At 37.8% G+C, this 16,248-nt stretch overlaps 1 protein-coding gene across 2 annotated transcripts in view; it reads left to right on the top strand.

Moving 5' to 3' along the window:
* Nucleotides 1-16,248, top strand: part of GPC6 (glypican 6) — a 1,023,293-nt gene that overhangs the window by 537,945 nt on the left and 469,100 nt on the right. The gene's annotated exons all lie outside the window — the stretch shown is intronic.

Consider the following 16,248-nt stretch of genomic DNA (forward strand, 5'->3'; position numbering starts at 1 on the left):
AGACTCCATTCATAAGTGTGATACATGCTAATGTGATGTGATCACATTATACCTAATGATACATGCTAATGTTTTCTGAATTTCCTTCCTGGATCTCCAGAAAGGAAGATGAGCATATTTTTTATAATTTTATTTTCCCAAATTCAAGTTATTATTGTCCTTATGATATGAGAATGTTTAAATACTATATGTGAACACTATTGAAATTCACAAAACTACTGAAGTTAATGAAACAAAATGACACGTTCATAGGGACAAGATAAAATGACTGTAACTATTGTCAGATGTCAGAATTGCTTTAGCCTTTGCCATAAATCATGGTGGGAGTATCATTATCATATGTGATTAATGACACTTCAAGTTGTAAATCTGATTACAACCACAAACCAAAGAAAATAAAGAAGAAATCACTCATGAACACCTTACATGAAGAGGTTGGGTTGTCTTTTCCAAGTTATCATAATTTGGTTACTCAGCGAGTCTGTTAAACACAATTCATTGAAACCCACAGAGAGTTTCCCGATGATATTCAGATCTCTTTCAATTCTTTTTTAATAAAAACTGAATGAGCAGTTTTGGGAACAGCAATAATCTCTTTTCCTCCAACTCATTTCAATTTTTTTTTTTTTTTTAAAGATTGGCACCTGAGCTAACAACTGTTGTCAATCTTCTTTTTTTCTTTTCTGCTTTTTCTCCCCAAATCCCCCCAGTACATAATTGTATATTTTAGTTGTGGGTCCTTCTAGTTGTGGCATGTGGGATGCTGCCTCAACATGGCCTGATGAGCGGTGCCATGTCTGTGCCCAGGATCTGAACCGGTGAAACCCCAGGCAGCCGAAGAGGAGCTCGCGAACTTAACCGCTCGGCCACGAGGCCAGCCCCAACCTCATTATTTTGAGAAAATGTTTTCTTTAAAAAATATGCTTTTAGTTCTTCAAGTTCCAAATCACTCTTGTCCCTTTACATAATGAATTTATATAGTTTCATTTGGATTATATTGTTAAAACTTCACTGGTAATCCATGGAAGCCCCAAGTGAGGATATTCTTGCAATTACTTGTTAAAAGTGATTTTAATGTGTAAATTGTCAACACAGAAAAAAAGAGGAGTTTTACCTAGTTGACATTTGCACAGTTTACACTGAGGAGTAAAGAATGAACTCTGCACCAGTGGTGAAGGGGATAGTTGGTGAGCACACTTGGAAAGAACCTAGATATACTTATGCCAGTACTTATTTTTCAAAAATGAAGATGAGTTTTTGAGGGGACGACGTGTAGAAAGTTATTCCATGCAGATGCGACTGTGAAGGACAAAGGTGTGAAATGGCGCAACATGTTTGAGGCGGCTGTGGCATAAATTACAAGGAACCAACAGATTGGAGAAGTAAGCTAAGTCTGGATTGTGAGTCTTGACCCTGGTCATGGGTCATCTTAATATACCTTTAGCTGACCTCTGTACCTGGTTCATTGTGCCACTATGTTAGAGAAGATTTTTAGTTAGACAAAGAAAAGATTTTTGTGGATTTGATAAAAGTAGAAGTTAAAGGAAAATGACAGTAACCACCTTTTCTCCTTGCCACTGCTTGCTCCCTATTCCTAGTTGTAAATTCTTGTTCAGCATTTTCAATATTAAAATGGAGGGACAATAAACAACTTACCGCCACATATCATTTATTTAGTACCAACTGTATGCAATACACTTAACTTGTTACTAATATCACTGTGAAGGCTTTTTTCACATTGGTCACTATGAGAGGGGCTGTAAAATTCATCTTTGTTGAAAGAGGAAAATAGATCACAATAAATTGCAAACACATCAGGGAGTTTACTCAAAAGCAGCAGGAGAGAATCAAAGGGAGTTTTCATGTAGAAGAAAAGCGACAGACTGAAAGAAGCGCTCTGTGGGAGACTGCAAACCGTAAAAATATCAGAGATGTTACGCAAGATTTGGAAATAGTCAGCTGTGTCAACCCATTGTGAATTCTGCAGATAGTTTAAGGTTTGTGCAGATGCTGTCCAGAATAATTTGATCAGATCTTAGCTCCTTTAGAGGATAATAAAAGTGTGGCTTTGCCAGCATGTGCAAGTGATATCATGAAAGATTATTTTATCCTTGGAAATTAGAAATTTTCTACATTTGTGAATAAGAACAAATTGAAAGCTTCATCCCATTTTTCGGGTCTTTGGAAGACATGCAAAGCAAGGTAGGGAAAGAGCAAGTTCAAATAGAAATCCATTTAAAATATGCGAGGTCATCACATATTATTAGAAGACTATTGCTAACTATTACTTTGGTTTCTGAAGATGAATATGTGTTAAAGCATAGAGATTATCTTACTGAGTATTCCAATAAACTGATGTCAGAAGAACTTTGGAATTCCTGTGCAGAATGTTCTGGTATCATCCTTGGAGGTGATAATGTACTTGTAGACTTGTTTTATGTGACGTTCTTGTGTCCACCTTACTATTTTCCCCCATACTTTTAAAGGTGGGGGGAAGAGATAGGCATTCTAAATTTATTTGTATTTTTGATACATGGAGAAAGGTTAAGTTAGAATAATGAAGACTCTTGATTCTTAATTATAGCTGGCGAGGATCTGTCACAGCTAATGCTATTGCACAAAATAACTATTGTATAACAATAAGTAGAATCCTATGTTGTCTTGGTTCCATTCATTATAGTAAAATAAAAATACATTGATTTATTGTGTCATTTTTGTAGTTAAGAAGGTGGAACTGAGAGGCCAGACTTCTTTGATTTGAATGCTGACCTTGGAACCTTTACTTTCTAGTTTGGGGACCGTGTTTCAGTTACTTAATATCTCTATGCATCAGTTTCTTTTTTCTGTAAAATGGGTACTAATAATACCGTGTAGGTCTGTTTTGAGAATTAAAAGAGTAGATCTGTGTAAATCCCTTAGAACAGTTCCTGGCTATAATAAACATTCAAAAATGCTAGCTATTGTCATTAATGTTGTGATTACAAGTTGGTGAGGTCCTTTTCTATTTCTCAATAGTAAAAATAGGGGATTCTTTTGCATGAATTCCATGAAGAAAATTTGCTGAGCAATCTATTGTATACCTGACATTATTCCAGGTCTTGGGAATATAAATGATTAAGACATTCATTTCAGAGATGACACACCTAAGACTATAGAATAATTAAACTTAAAATGTAAGCAAAAATATCTATAATTATTAGTAGGTTTAGCAAAATCTTCAAGTACATAAAGTTGTATATTTTAAAAAATTGCCCATGCCTATTAACCACAGACAGCATATTACAAATTCTGATTTTATCCAAAAATCTATGAGAAGACAGCCACCAGAAATGGATGGTAGTGGGCAAATAACAGGAAGCCCAGAGCTTAATTCTCTCCTGTCAAGGCATTTCAAGCTTTTATTTTAAGCTTCCTCCTGGCACCTGGTGTCATTCGCCTCTTGAAAGGCTTTGCTTTTAATGCAGCCAGTTTACTTTGAGCTGTCACTTGATGAATTTCATTATCTCATTTTGTCTCTTTTATTTTAAATTGGTATATGAGCACAAAGTAGAGAACCATTGGGAAATAGCGAAAAGAGCTCTGGTCTAGAATTAGTCCCTTGCTGACTCTATCACCCTCTGACTTCTTTCCTGGGCAAGTTTCTTCATCCTCTGGGCCTTATTTCACTCTTTTGTAAAACAAAAGGTTGTATTTGGTGATCTAAAATTCTGAGAGGTCACGCTTGCCTCTCCGATCCTCACTCTGCCTGTCAGTCAGGTGCGGGACCCGCCCCAACTGCTGCAAGGATTACATGAGTCTCGGAGTGTGGAAGTGGCTGGAACACCATGAAGCCTGTATCAGTGTTGTTATTCATGGAATGATGCTAAACCCATTTAGGAGTTCTCTTGGGTGATTATAAAAGTTTTTGTGCAATTTGGTTTTCAGAAATGACAGCGCAGTAAAAGCAATATTCTCTAATGCCCAGGAAGTTCACCAAGATTGAATGAAGAACAAATGTAATTCTATCAGTGTTGAATTTTTTCTAAAGTTCTCTCCCCACAGTACCAGCTAAATGGCATTTCTAAAGTCTTTAGGAGGGCAGCTTCATAGAGTTTCCTCCACTCACATGAAAGTTTAGCTGACTTCTGGGGAAAATAAGCAAGCCTGAGAATGGACTTTCCTCTCTGCAGGTGTGACATTGCCACTGCTTTATCGCTGCATGAGTTGATATTTAGAGGGTCTACACAGGGGACGAACCAGGATGGAAAGCCCTTCAAGGTACTGCATTTGATTCAGGCAGGGAGTTGAGTCCCAAAGCAACTTGCACAGAAGGAAGAGGAAGGAGTTTGTGGTGCCTATGCCCCAGAAAGGATTTAATCCAATTAAAAATCTCAATTCTGGAGATGAAATCCTACCCTAGTCTGCATCCCTGGGAACCATATATACACTGCCCTCAGCACACAGGAGAACGTGGCTATAAAGAAAATGGTGTAAGCCAAAGTATATTGGACAAGTGAGCTCACTTGCCACCGTATAGAAAGAAGCAAATCCAATCCCAAACCTTCCAGAGTAATACCCCCATTGACATTTATTATTCCCTTCTGTTTCCAGGGTAGTATATTCTGTTTGTGTGTTTCCCTGCTTTCTAACCCTGTGGAGTTTATGGCCTTCCAAAATTTACTATTTTTTTAATCTATCTTTGTTCTTTCTCTGGTTAGACACATTCTTTTGATAACATCTAAGATACAGAAGAAAAAGGGGTTATGGCTCTTTCAACTCTGCATCCTCACTCCTACCACTGTTTCTGACCCAAAGAATGAATCCTTACATGCTGTTTGACCCATAGCTAAGAAGGTATAGAAACAAGAATAAATTCCTTCCAATTTTGACCTTTCCTTGTTTGTTTTAATCAAGGTGATGTGGTATGTGCTATAAAAACAAAGATGAAAAACTGCAAGACAGACTAGGGACAATCAAATGGTAAAAATTTATCTTTTCAAATTAATTTATTGTAGATTAAAGGTCAGCAAACTATTGCCTGAGGACCAAAGCTAGCCTGCAGCCTGTTTTTGTTAATAACATTTTATTTGACACGTTATCTATGGCTGCTTTTTCATTACAATCTCAGAGTTGGATAGTTGTGACAGAGACCATCCGAGCCACAAAGCTAAACATATTTATTATCTAGCCCTGTACAGTTAAAGTTTGCCAATCACTGTTGTAGATTATTCAGAAGGAGAAAATGAAATCATCATCATTTCTATTAGTAATTTGTTAAATCCAAAAATAACAGTGTTCTTATGCCACAATCAGGCAGAGGTCTTATTTTTTTCAGACTTTTAATATCCTCTAAGCATATTCGTCACACGTTACATGTTAATAGAAACAATAACCTGGTTAGGCAGGGTTTATGGTAGATAAAACATTCGGTTTGGTACAGCTAAAGTAGTATTCCTCACTAGACAGTCATAAATATAACTCTGATCCATTGTGACATCATAAACCTCTCTTTTATAGTTTACTCTGATGTAAATAGTACTCTCCCTGGGATTTATGACTGACTATGGCATTCTGATAGTGGGGTACAGTTTTTGAGACAAATAAGTCTAGCCTCCACTGTCATTCTCAGACTTCTAGAGTCCTTATTAAATGGGAATCCATGGTATATGATGTGCGGTTGTGTTGCAAGAGGAAGATGTAGTCTGTTGGTCTCATTCAGGAATGTGCTGGGAAATAACTTTGCATTGGAAAAATGAAAGATGAAGTCAGTACTAGTCAAAACTCTTAAAATATGACTGTCCTGTTTCTAAAATGCCTTTCCATCTTGCCTTTATAGAAAGCGTTCTTAAAACCACTGCACCTTGATGATGGGTTCAGTCAACTTTATGAGAATAATTTCCCTAGTTTTTTTTTTTTATTTATTTACTTTGGATATACTATAATCCTACCTAGTTTCAAATTACCTACAGCGGCAAATACTTAGGCATGGTGAAGAAAAATGCCTAACTTATCATAGCCAAAATAAATATTTGAATACTTCATTGTATGTGATGATGTACTAGGTAAGTGTAAGGCGATAACTGCCTCTCTATTTCTTCCCCAATCTATGAAAGCTCTGCTCTGATCCCCTCTCCTCTGGCCAGTGCTCCCAGGTGAGCTCAGTGCTGCTTTTACTGCTATTGCTCTAAATCACTGTTCTGCACAATTAACACTGCACCTGATGCTGCCTGTGAGTATGTGACACATCATTTAAATCTGCCTTAAATCAGTGTAAAATGCTGATAGTGTACAATGTTGCCTGGTACCCTCCTTGCTGCATTTCTATGTAGGTCTTACCACCTGCACCTTAACTATATTGAATGTCTTATGGAAGGAGATCCAGCCTTCCACTTATTCTTTTTGACTCTGGAGGACCTAACAGGTCAATAATAATATCTAATATTTATTGAGCACTTCTTCTGAGCCAGGCATTTGTTACCTCATTTTATATTCACAATGACATTATAAGATAGTTACTATTATTATATTATCATTATTGTTTTACACAAGGAGGCTAAGCCAGTTGCCTGAGGTTTCAAAGCCAGCAAGGAGTAGAGCTCAAATGTGACATTTATAGTGTGGCCCAAACATAGAACTCTATTTTTCCACACTGTGGGTACCCAGGGGCTCAATCCTGTGTTGAGTGAGTGGGAACTGATGCACAGAGATGATTTCTGCAGTGTAAGAACTTGTGACTTGTTACCCTAATTCTGTGTAAAGATGACAAAAAAATATACATTTCAAAATATGCCTATAAATAAGTTTGGTTTTTACCTTAAATATACTGGAAAAAAGGGCTTAGGGCATTACACGAATGGACACTGCATCACAATTGAATTGTGGTGAGTGACACCGGGCAAAACTAAAGTCACTCAGGGAGACATTTTAGAAGATATGCTTTGTAAAAGTTCCTTTGAGGCCCTTAGACAAGACAGTAAATGCACTGTCCCCAAATCCTCCTCCTCCCCAGTTGGAAGATAAAATGGCTATTATAATCATGGGTCACTTCAAGTTCAATGGAACTTACTGTCTGGGAAAAAAATGGCCAAATAAAAAGCGAGTTTTCTGTCTATTGCAATGATAAATGTCTGACCTACTTCAAGATCCTTTTGCTGAGGTTCATATCATTTCCATGCCGTCGGGTCCGATGTGCCAATAATGACGGAGAGCATGAAACGCCAAAGGATTCCATGGATTATCATTTCTGCTCTGCAGATAGACAGCACTTCATTTAAGCGGCTTTCCAGATATCTCCATTGTGGATCTGATGGAAGGATTTAGCTTAAAGCCAGCGGTTGTAACCTTTCGGCTGTGAGATGGAGCTTTTGACCAGAAGGTGTAACACAGAAACTGCCACCCTGTGGCATCCTGATTATGCGGCCAGCTTTGCAGGCCCACAACTGACTTTCACATTTTTGTCTTCTCTCATCTAGGAACATCATAATAAAGATATTTCTTCATCTGTTATGCATTACAATTTTCTTCTCTACTAATCCAACATGTTTTGATTGCCTGTGGGAGAAAAGAGTAATTTAAAGGCAGAATTCCATTAATTTTGGAAATCTGTGGCAAAGGAAGAACTGATAGATAATTTGAGAGAACTGGCCTGTGCAGTGCTCACTGCTACCCTCAAACCTTCAACTCATGGTGACTGGATTGGGATATTATTAATTAGGTCAGTTTAAATGGATGGGCTTCTCTGAGCTCACATGATTTGAATTGAACCAAAAATTATAGATCAGAACTGGATAAGAGCCATGCAGAAATAGAAGATATGAGTCAAAGCTGAAGGACACTCAACTGTGCATCAATAGGAGAATGGATAAACAATTGTGGTTTAGCCATGCAAAGGAATACAACTCAGCAGGAAAAAGGAACAAAATACTGAGAAGTGCATTGACGTGGATGAATCTCAAAGATATATGCTAAGCCAGAGAGTCCAGACACAAAGGACTGCCTACTATATTATTCTCCCTTTCCTTGAAATTCTGAAAAAAAAAAAGCAGAGCTTTTCTAGACTAGCAGAACACAGGGCAGTGCTTGCCAGGACTGGTGGTTGAGGCAGGAAATTGCTGAAATGTATACCTCAATAAAGTCGATGTTTTACAAAGTGAGGCTACTTCCAGAAATTTCACTTATGTGGAATGTTCCAGAATATCCCCAACGCTTAAAACAAGGTAGCTTATGTCATGGTAAAGTGTCTTTGAGCAACAGTGTTATGGGTTACATCTCTGTTGTAGACAGCTCTTTGTAGAAATCTTTGAGCGTTTCATTGTCTACTTGATAAATCCTGTTTATTCTTTTGGGGTCCCTCTCACACAGAGGTAGAATATGATGACCTATGAGCAGAGGAGTCTGCAGCCTGGGGTTAAAGATTTGGCCTTGCCATTCATTAGCTAGGAGATGTTGGGCAAGTTGCTTAACATCTTTAATCCTCAATCTCCTTATCTCTAAAGTGGGGTTAATAATAAAACCCTTCATTATTCATTGAGAAGATTAAATAAGATAGTGATCATAAACCACTCAGCACTGTGTCTGGTCTGTAATGAGCTCTGAGTAAAGGCTAGCTATTCCATCTGTGTAGACTATTCTCTGAGACCTTCTCCATCATGCCTCCAGTAGAGTGAATCAACACTTCATCTATTACACCATTGACAGGTTACATCATTGTTGGGCGGTAACCTTTTTACCTCTCCTACTCCACTATGAGCTGTTCGAGATGATTACAATTGTGTCTTATCCATTCCTGTATTCCCAGCACCCAAATCACAACTTTTACATGGTACATTCTCAGTGTAGGAACTACAACCTTGAAGCTTAAATAATCAACTGTCCTTTCAGTCCTACGCTTTTTTTCAGAATGAGCTGCAATGGGATTCAAGCCTTGTGGCTAGACAAGCTCTAAAGCCTTTATGGATCTGAAGAATTATATAAGGGAAACAGGAGTTACTCAGAGATGAAACAGCATATTGTTATGCCTCTCCCCCTCGTATTAGAAACACAGAAATCAAAGTGAAGTCCCTGGTATTACTCTGGAAAATGCTTGGGCAAAGCTTCCATGCATTCTCTGAAGAGCAGGATTAAATGAAGAATACATCTAAATTTCAAGGAGACTTCAGAAATGGTTAAAGTTTGGGACATAATATTTTTGGATTAGACCCCAATGCTTCTTCCTCATAGTTCCCATTTATCGTAGTCACAAACATTAACTTGATTTACCAGCTTTTGTTCTCTCCTGAACCTCATGCGTCGTTTGCTTTTCAGTAGTGTTAGTTGGGTTCTCTGCACACTTGTACATTTACTTTTAGACCCTAAGTCTCCAAATAGCCTATATCGTAAATTTTAAGCTTTCTGCCTGCATAGCTACGTCTTCCTATGCTCTTTCTTAAGTAAATAATACTTAGGTTAATAAATATTATAAATAATAAATAAAATTATAAAAATAATGAGTAAGTTAAGAATTTGACATAGAGCATCACTTGACTAAAATGTGCATTTTCATAGAGAAATTCATGGTGGCATGTTACTTTTCCCATCAGCGACATCTTAACTTTGATTGGATATTTGTGGGGCTGAGGAAGGAGTTAACTTGGGTTCCAGGATGTATGTAAAGGTCTCTCTTTCTCTCTCCTCTCACTAAACTGAAAAATAAATCCTCAGACAAACATCTGATACTACCTAGAGGTATTTATCTCACCAACATGCTGCTGAAGGAGATTTTATATACTCTTAATGTTGTTTGAGAGGCAAGCAGACACACCAAACCAAACAGAAACCAAGATAAAGCAAAAGTATTGATGTAGGATTTTAACCTGACTGGACCCTCTTCTGAATCTATCTGTGTAATATCTGTCTTGGCCAACAACAGAAAGACTGAATGCAAATATTTCTCCCTGTTATCTCTTTCACAGCCCATAAATACTGCTGGTTACAGGTAGGAGGAGGGGAAGCTGGGAAATGCTTTTATTTCTTATATAGTGACCAAGTGAGTAAGGTAATCTTCATGGGACTTAAAACTTAATTTTTACTCAGGGCACAAAACCTGAGAAAATTCAACTCCTTTTAATACAACTATGCAACTGAGTGATGCAGGAAAATACACTGACATTGATTAGCCCTTGAATTTCACATACCGTCAGCTTCGTGTCCCTTTCTTTTTACAGCCCTGGGTGGGAGAGGATTTCACACATTACTACACTCTGCAAGCTGATTGGCTTATTCTCTAATTTAACTCCAAAAGGGAGACAGGGTCAAATCAGTGTAGAGGATAGATGACCTTTGAGAAAATGATTTCCCTCAAGCTGAGACAGTGCACAGCAATGTGGCATGTGTTTACAGCGTGACTAACCTGTCCAGTTTTTTCAGCAGTGGTGGACTCCTGTCTGACAGGGTCCATCTGCCACCCTGTGAAGCTGTCACTGCTGGGAAGGAGAGTTATGAAAAACAAAATTCTCAGCTAACATAACAATATAAGGAGCCAATCATATGAAATAGAACAAAAATCCAATGATTTCTTTCCTTTGTGCATTGTCAACTATTATTTCAGAAATACAAATATTTCCTAAAGAGTTTGCATAACTGGATGAGGAAAGGCAATGGATTCTTACCTAGAGCCTTCAGAAGGAACACAGCCCTGCCAGCACCTTGATCTTAGCCCAATGAGACCCATTTCATATTTCTGATCTCAAGAACTGTAAGATAATGAATTTATAGTGTTTTAAGCCAAAAAAAAAAAAAAAGAGCTTACTTAAAATTGCATTGCAGTCACCTGAAGATACATCCATGGGAAACCCCAGCATCTAAATATTTCATGTAAAGGGTAATTTGAAAGGGTGGATCAGTAATTTCCCTAGCATGTGTCTTAACTAATATATTTTCTATATACCTGGTGTTCGGCTCTTTCTAATCACGTTTTGTCTAATGAGTGATATGGTCTACAATTCTTCAGTACAATAGAAGAGTAAGAGATAAATAAATGAACAAATTTTGCTTGGTGTCCTCTACAGCTAGTTTTAAAAGAATGTTTTTAAAAGAGAACAATGATAGTAAGAGAGCATAGTACCCTGAGGCAGGAGATAGAAGTTTTCCCCTCAGCTCAGCCTTACCTGTGTGACCTTGGGCAAGTCATTTACACGATGTTTCTCAGGAGGAAAAAACTAGTGTTTGGAAGAGCCAGGATTTGAATCCATACCTACCTCCAGAGTAAAGCATCCTGACCTTCTAAGGTTATAAGCCACCACTATCTTCATTTTCTCTTCTTCCTTCTTCCTCACAAAGCCTCAGTTGTCCTGACTATAACCCAAGGATAAGAATACTTTCTTTTTAGGTTACTGTAAAGATTAAATGAGATCTTATGTGCCAAGAAATTAGTGAATAGTTTAGTCATAGACGTGTCTCAATGAATGAAGGCTGGCATCATCTCCTGGCTGTGGTTATTTTCACTAGAACACCTGCCCCTGCTAGAAATGCTAAGTGCAGTATTACTACTATTTTTCCACCAGCAGTTACCTTGTGCGTTACTGACATTAATATATTTCCTATGTAAATATGCTGGAGAAGACAAATTTGGCTAGCTTTTATTACAGAATAGTATGATTGTTATTCTACTTATATATTTCTGCATAACAAGCTGCTCCAAAACTTACTGTTATAGACGGAACTGTGTCCCCTCAAACTTCATATGTTGAAGCCCTAACCCCTGGTACCTTCAAATGTGACTATTTGGAGATGTGACCTTTAAAGATGTAATTAAGTTAAAATGGGTGGGTCCCAATCCAATATAACTGATGTCATTATAAGAAGAGGAGATTAGAACTCTCTCTCTCTCTCTCTCTCTCTCTCTCTCTCTCTCACACACACACACACACACACACACACACACACACAGAGCAAGAGAGGAAGACCATATGAACACACAGGGAGAAGGTGGCTATCTAAATGCCAAGGAGAGAGGCCTCAGAATGAAACTAACCCTGCTGACAACTGACCTTAAACTTCTAGCTTCCAGAACTGTGAGGAAATAAATCTCTGTTGTTTAGCCACCTAGTCTGTGGTACCTTGTTTTGTTAGCCCATGACAAAATCAGTTATAATTATTAGCAAACTAATGCACTTACTAACTTGAAACAGCTGTATCTATTTTGCTCATGAATCTGCAATTTGGGCAGGGCCCGCTGGGTTCTGCTTCACTCAATGCCATACACTTCGGGGGAGGGAATTTTGCTAGAATCATCTGAGGCTCAGTCACTCACACATCTGGTGGTTGGTTGATACTGGCAGCCGGCTGGAACTCTGATCGGATCTGTTGACATAAGACCTACGTGTGGCCTGGGTTTCCTTACAACATGGTGCCTGGTTCTAGCGTGAGAATTCCAAGAGACAGAGCCAGGTAGAGGCTCTATCACATTTTCTGACATAGCCTTGCAAGGTATATAGTAACACTTCTGCCACATTTGATTCATCAGAACCAAGTCATAGGAGCCAGCCCAACACAAGGGGACAGGAATTAGCTTTCACTTTTTTATGGGAGTCATGTCAAAGATTTTTCAATTACATTTTAAAATTCCCAGAGTTATGAAATCAACACTCTTTCTCTCTCTCTCCCTCCCTCTCTCTCTATATATAGCCTAACTATAGATATATTAACTTCATGTTAATTAAGTAAAAAATATAAATAATTAAAGTTTGACTATCATGGGTACTTTTTACAGAGTCTATATAATGATTTTTATTGAATTATTTTGATATTTCTTCATTTTTATTTCTACTATTTGTTTCTAAGAAAAGCAAGACAATGAAAATTCATCATCACTGCTCTAAGGTTTGATTCTGTGCGACGTCACTATCATTTTGGCTACTCTACACAATGTCTCTAAAATGGAGAGGAGGCAGAATAGAGTGGGAGGCTCAAGGTATAACAGATGACACACAGTGTGGCATCACACAGACTCTAAATCTGCATTCTTTCCAAATTCTGTTTTTGTCACTTTTTAGTTGTCTGACCTGCGGCAAGTTACTTAAATAATCAGAGCTCCCAATTTTTCAACTATAGAGTGGGGTTATTCACACAACCTCAAGGGAATGTCATAAGGATTAAATAAGATATCATTTGTAAGGCTCCTAGCTTTGAGCCCAGCATATTAATCTTTCTCACCTTAGCTCTTTAAGGTAATAAACACAGATCAAAATATCACAGTTCTAGTTTATTAAACTATAATGACTTCATAGAGGACAATAATCAGTTGTCCTTAAAATAACCCACTTGATCTGTGCTAATCGTCTTTTCCCTTAGTCTTTGTGTAACGCCAGACTAAACATCACACCAGAATTTCACAATAACACTTCACTATGAAGTAAATTTTCACGTCAGACACATTTTGCCCCTTTTCCAAAGGTTCTCATATATCAGAACAGGTTGGAAGTCAGGTGTTATAACACATCTTCCCTGAGTTCTACTTTTTCATCCAAGTATAATTTACAAGTTTATATGTTTCTTTTTTATGGAAACCACTGATTTTACTTATACTCATTATTATTACAAGTGGGTGTTACTGGTACAAAGAACTGAGATATTCCATCTTTTTGAGTGAGGAAAAGCAGGAAAACAAAAATATGGCAATGGAAATTCAAATATTAGATTTTTTTTTTTACTTGTATACTTGAAATTTTATTCTAAGTGTATTAATGAAGATGATTTTTGCATTTCATTTTCACTGCATTTATTTTTTGATTAATGTAGCTCCTGTTTTTCAGATAAGAAGCAAGAAAAGAGATAAATAAAACAGATTTTCAGACTGATTGCTAATTTATATGAATTCATGTATTCAAATTTATGATCTTTGAATCAAATACAAGTGCTCAATGCTGTTTTTAAAATCGCTGACATTATTTACATAAAAGCCTTTTTTAAAATATCAAAAGAGATTATTTGTCATTGAGGAAATTTCAATAGTACCCTGATGTTTCCTGAAGATGTTTTGGAGGTAGGTGAGATGAAAATACCATTCGGAAGTTAAAACTTGCCAGTGAAAAACACTTACAAGTAGAAATACCCACATAGATTTTTCTTAGCTTTTGAGTATGTTTCAAACTCTCATACAATAGTCAAAAAGTCTTTTTTTATTGTTAAAAATAACAGCTTTAAAGAACAACTTACTGTTTACCATTTATTCTTGTAAAGCAATGTATTAGTTTCCTATTGCTGCAGTAACAAATTACCAGAAACATTGTAGCTTAAAGCAATGAAGATCTCTTCTCTTACAGTTCTGGAGGTTAGAAGTTCAAAATGATCCTTACTGGGTTAAAATCAAGGTGTGTGCAGTGCAGCATTCCTTCTGGAGGTTCTAGGGGATAATCCGTTTCCTTCCTTTATCCAGCTTCTAGAGGACACAAGCATTTCTTGGCTGGTGCCCCTTTCCCCATCTTCCAAGCCAGCAGCATCACATCTTCAAATCTCTGACTCTGACCTTCTGCCTCATGTTTCCATCATTTAAGGATCCTTGTGATGATTTTGGGCCCACTCAGATAATCTGGGATAATCTCCCCATCTCAAGATCCTTAATTTATTTACATCTGCAAAATCCCTTTTGCTGTATAAAATAATGTATTAATACACTCAGGGATTAGGATGTAGACATCCAGAAATATGGGGGTCCTTTTTTCTGCCTACCACAAGCAACCACTTAGAGATGATTTATTTGTTCCCAAAATCTCTTTTTAGTTTTTTTAAAAAGATAATAATTTAAACAATTAAATAAAAATTAAATAATTTTTGTATTTTTTAAGTACAGAAAAACTATGCAACCAAATTTTGGAATGTCATTTTTTTCAAAATCTGAAAACAGAGCTATTTGCTAAAAATCATCACTGCTTCTGATAACCTTAAAGGCTGGCATGCATTCAACAAAAGTTGCAAAATTGTACCTTCATGTGGGACACTAACACAGCAAAATTTAGAGGAAAATTCAACCACTTACTAAATATTTACATTGTTCTTTATCATTTTTTAGAGGCGAGAGAAACATTTTGTGTTTTGTGTTTTTTTTAATCAGTGAGGAAGGTCACCCACTTATGTAAAATAATCAATGAACTGTTTGCTGCTATTTGCCACAGGATTTTCTATCAGAAAGCTTAATATCGTCAACTTCTTTCCTATTCCAATTTCCAAAGTCTTGGCAGTTAAAGCTAACTATAACATTATAATTCTGTGTAGCAATGCCATAAGTTTTGGCGGGGAGGGGAAGTGACTAGCAGCCAATTTCTGTGATATACAGAAAAACAATTTTTCTCATACTGGGGAAGTGGCCTCTCTTGACTTTGATATTCTGCTCCTGTTCCATATATAGAGAATAGTGGTTCTCAAATGGGGCAATTTTGCCCTCCAGGGGACATTTGGCAATGTCCAAAGACATTTTTGGATGTCACAACTGGAAGGGTGCTATTGGTGTCATGTGAGTAGAGCTTAAGAATGCTACCAAGCAGGGCTGGCCCCGTGGCCAAGTGATTAAGTTCGTGCGCTCCGCTGCAGGCGGCCCAGTGTTTCATCAGTTCGAATCCTGGGTGCGGACATGGCACTGCTCATCAGACCACAGTGAGGCAGCGTCCCACACGCCGCAACTAGAAGGACTCACAACTAAGAATATACAACTATGTACCGGGGCTTTGGGGAGAAAAAGGAAAAAAATTAAAAAGAAGAAAAAAGAATGCTATTAAGCAGGGCTGGCCCCGTGGCCAAGTGGTTAAGTTCGTGCGCTCCGCTGCAGGCGGCCCAGTGTTTCATCAGTTCGAATCCTGGGTGCGGACATGGCACTGCTCATCAGGCCACAGTGAGGCAGCGTCCCACACGCCGCAACTAGAAGGACTCACAACTAAGAATATACAACTATGTACCGGGGCTTTGGGAGAAAAAGGAAAAAAATTAAAAGAAGAAAAAAGAATGCTACTAAGCATTTTAGTGTACAGGACAGCTCCCCATTACAAAGAATGATCAGGCCCAACCTGTCAAGCCTGCCAAGATTGAGAGACTCTGATACAGAGTGACCTGGAACTTAAGATGGAAGAATCTTTGTCAGCATTTCATTAATATAATGAATACAGCAGATGTATTCAAAAGGAGAGTCTTCATGCACAAACAGAGTTCCTAAACCTTCTCAGATTTCTCCTCTTCCCCAAACCAGTTCCTGCCCCAGCCACCCCTAACTTGGGTAAGGCGCCGCCATCCACAAAGCACTCA

The sequence above is a fragment of the Equus caballus genome, chromosome 17, assembly GCF_041296265.1.
Source record: "Equus caballus isolate H_3958 breed thoroughbred chromosome 17, TB-T2T, whole genome shotgun sequence".
NCBI lineage: Eukaryota > Metazoa > Chordata > Mammalia > Perissodactyla > Equidae > Equus > Equus caballus.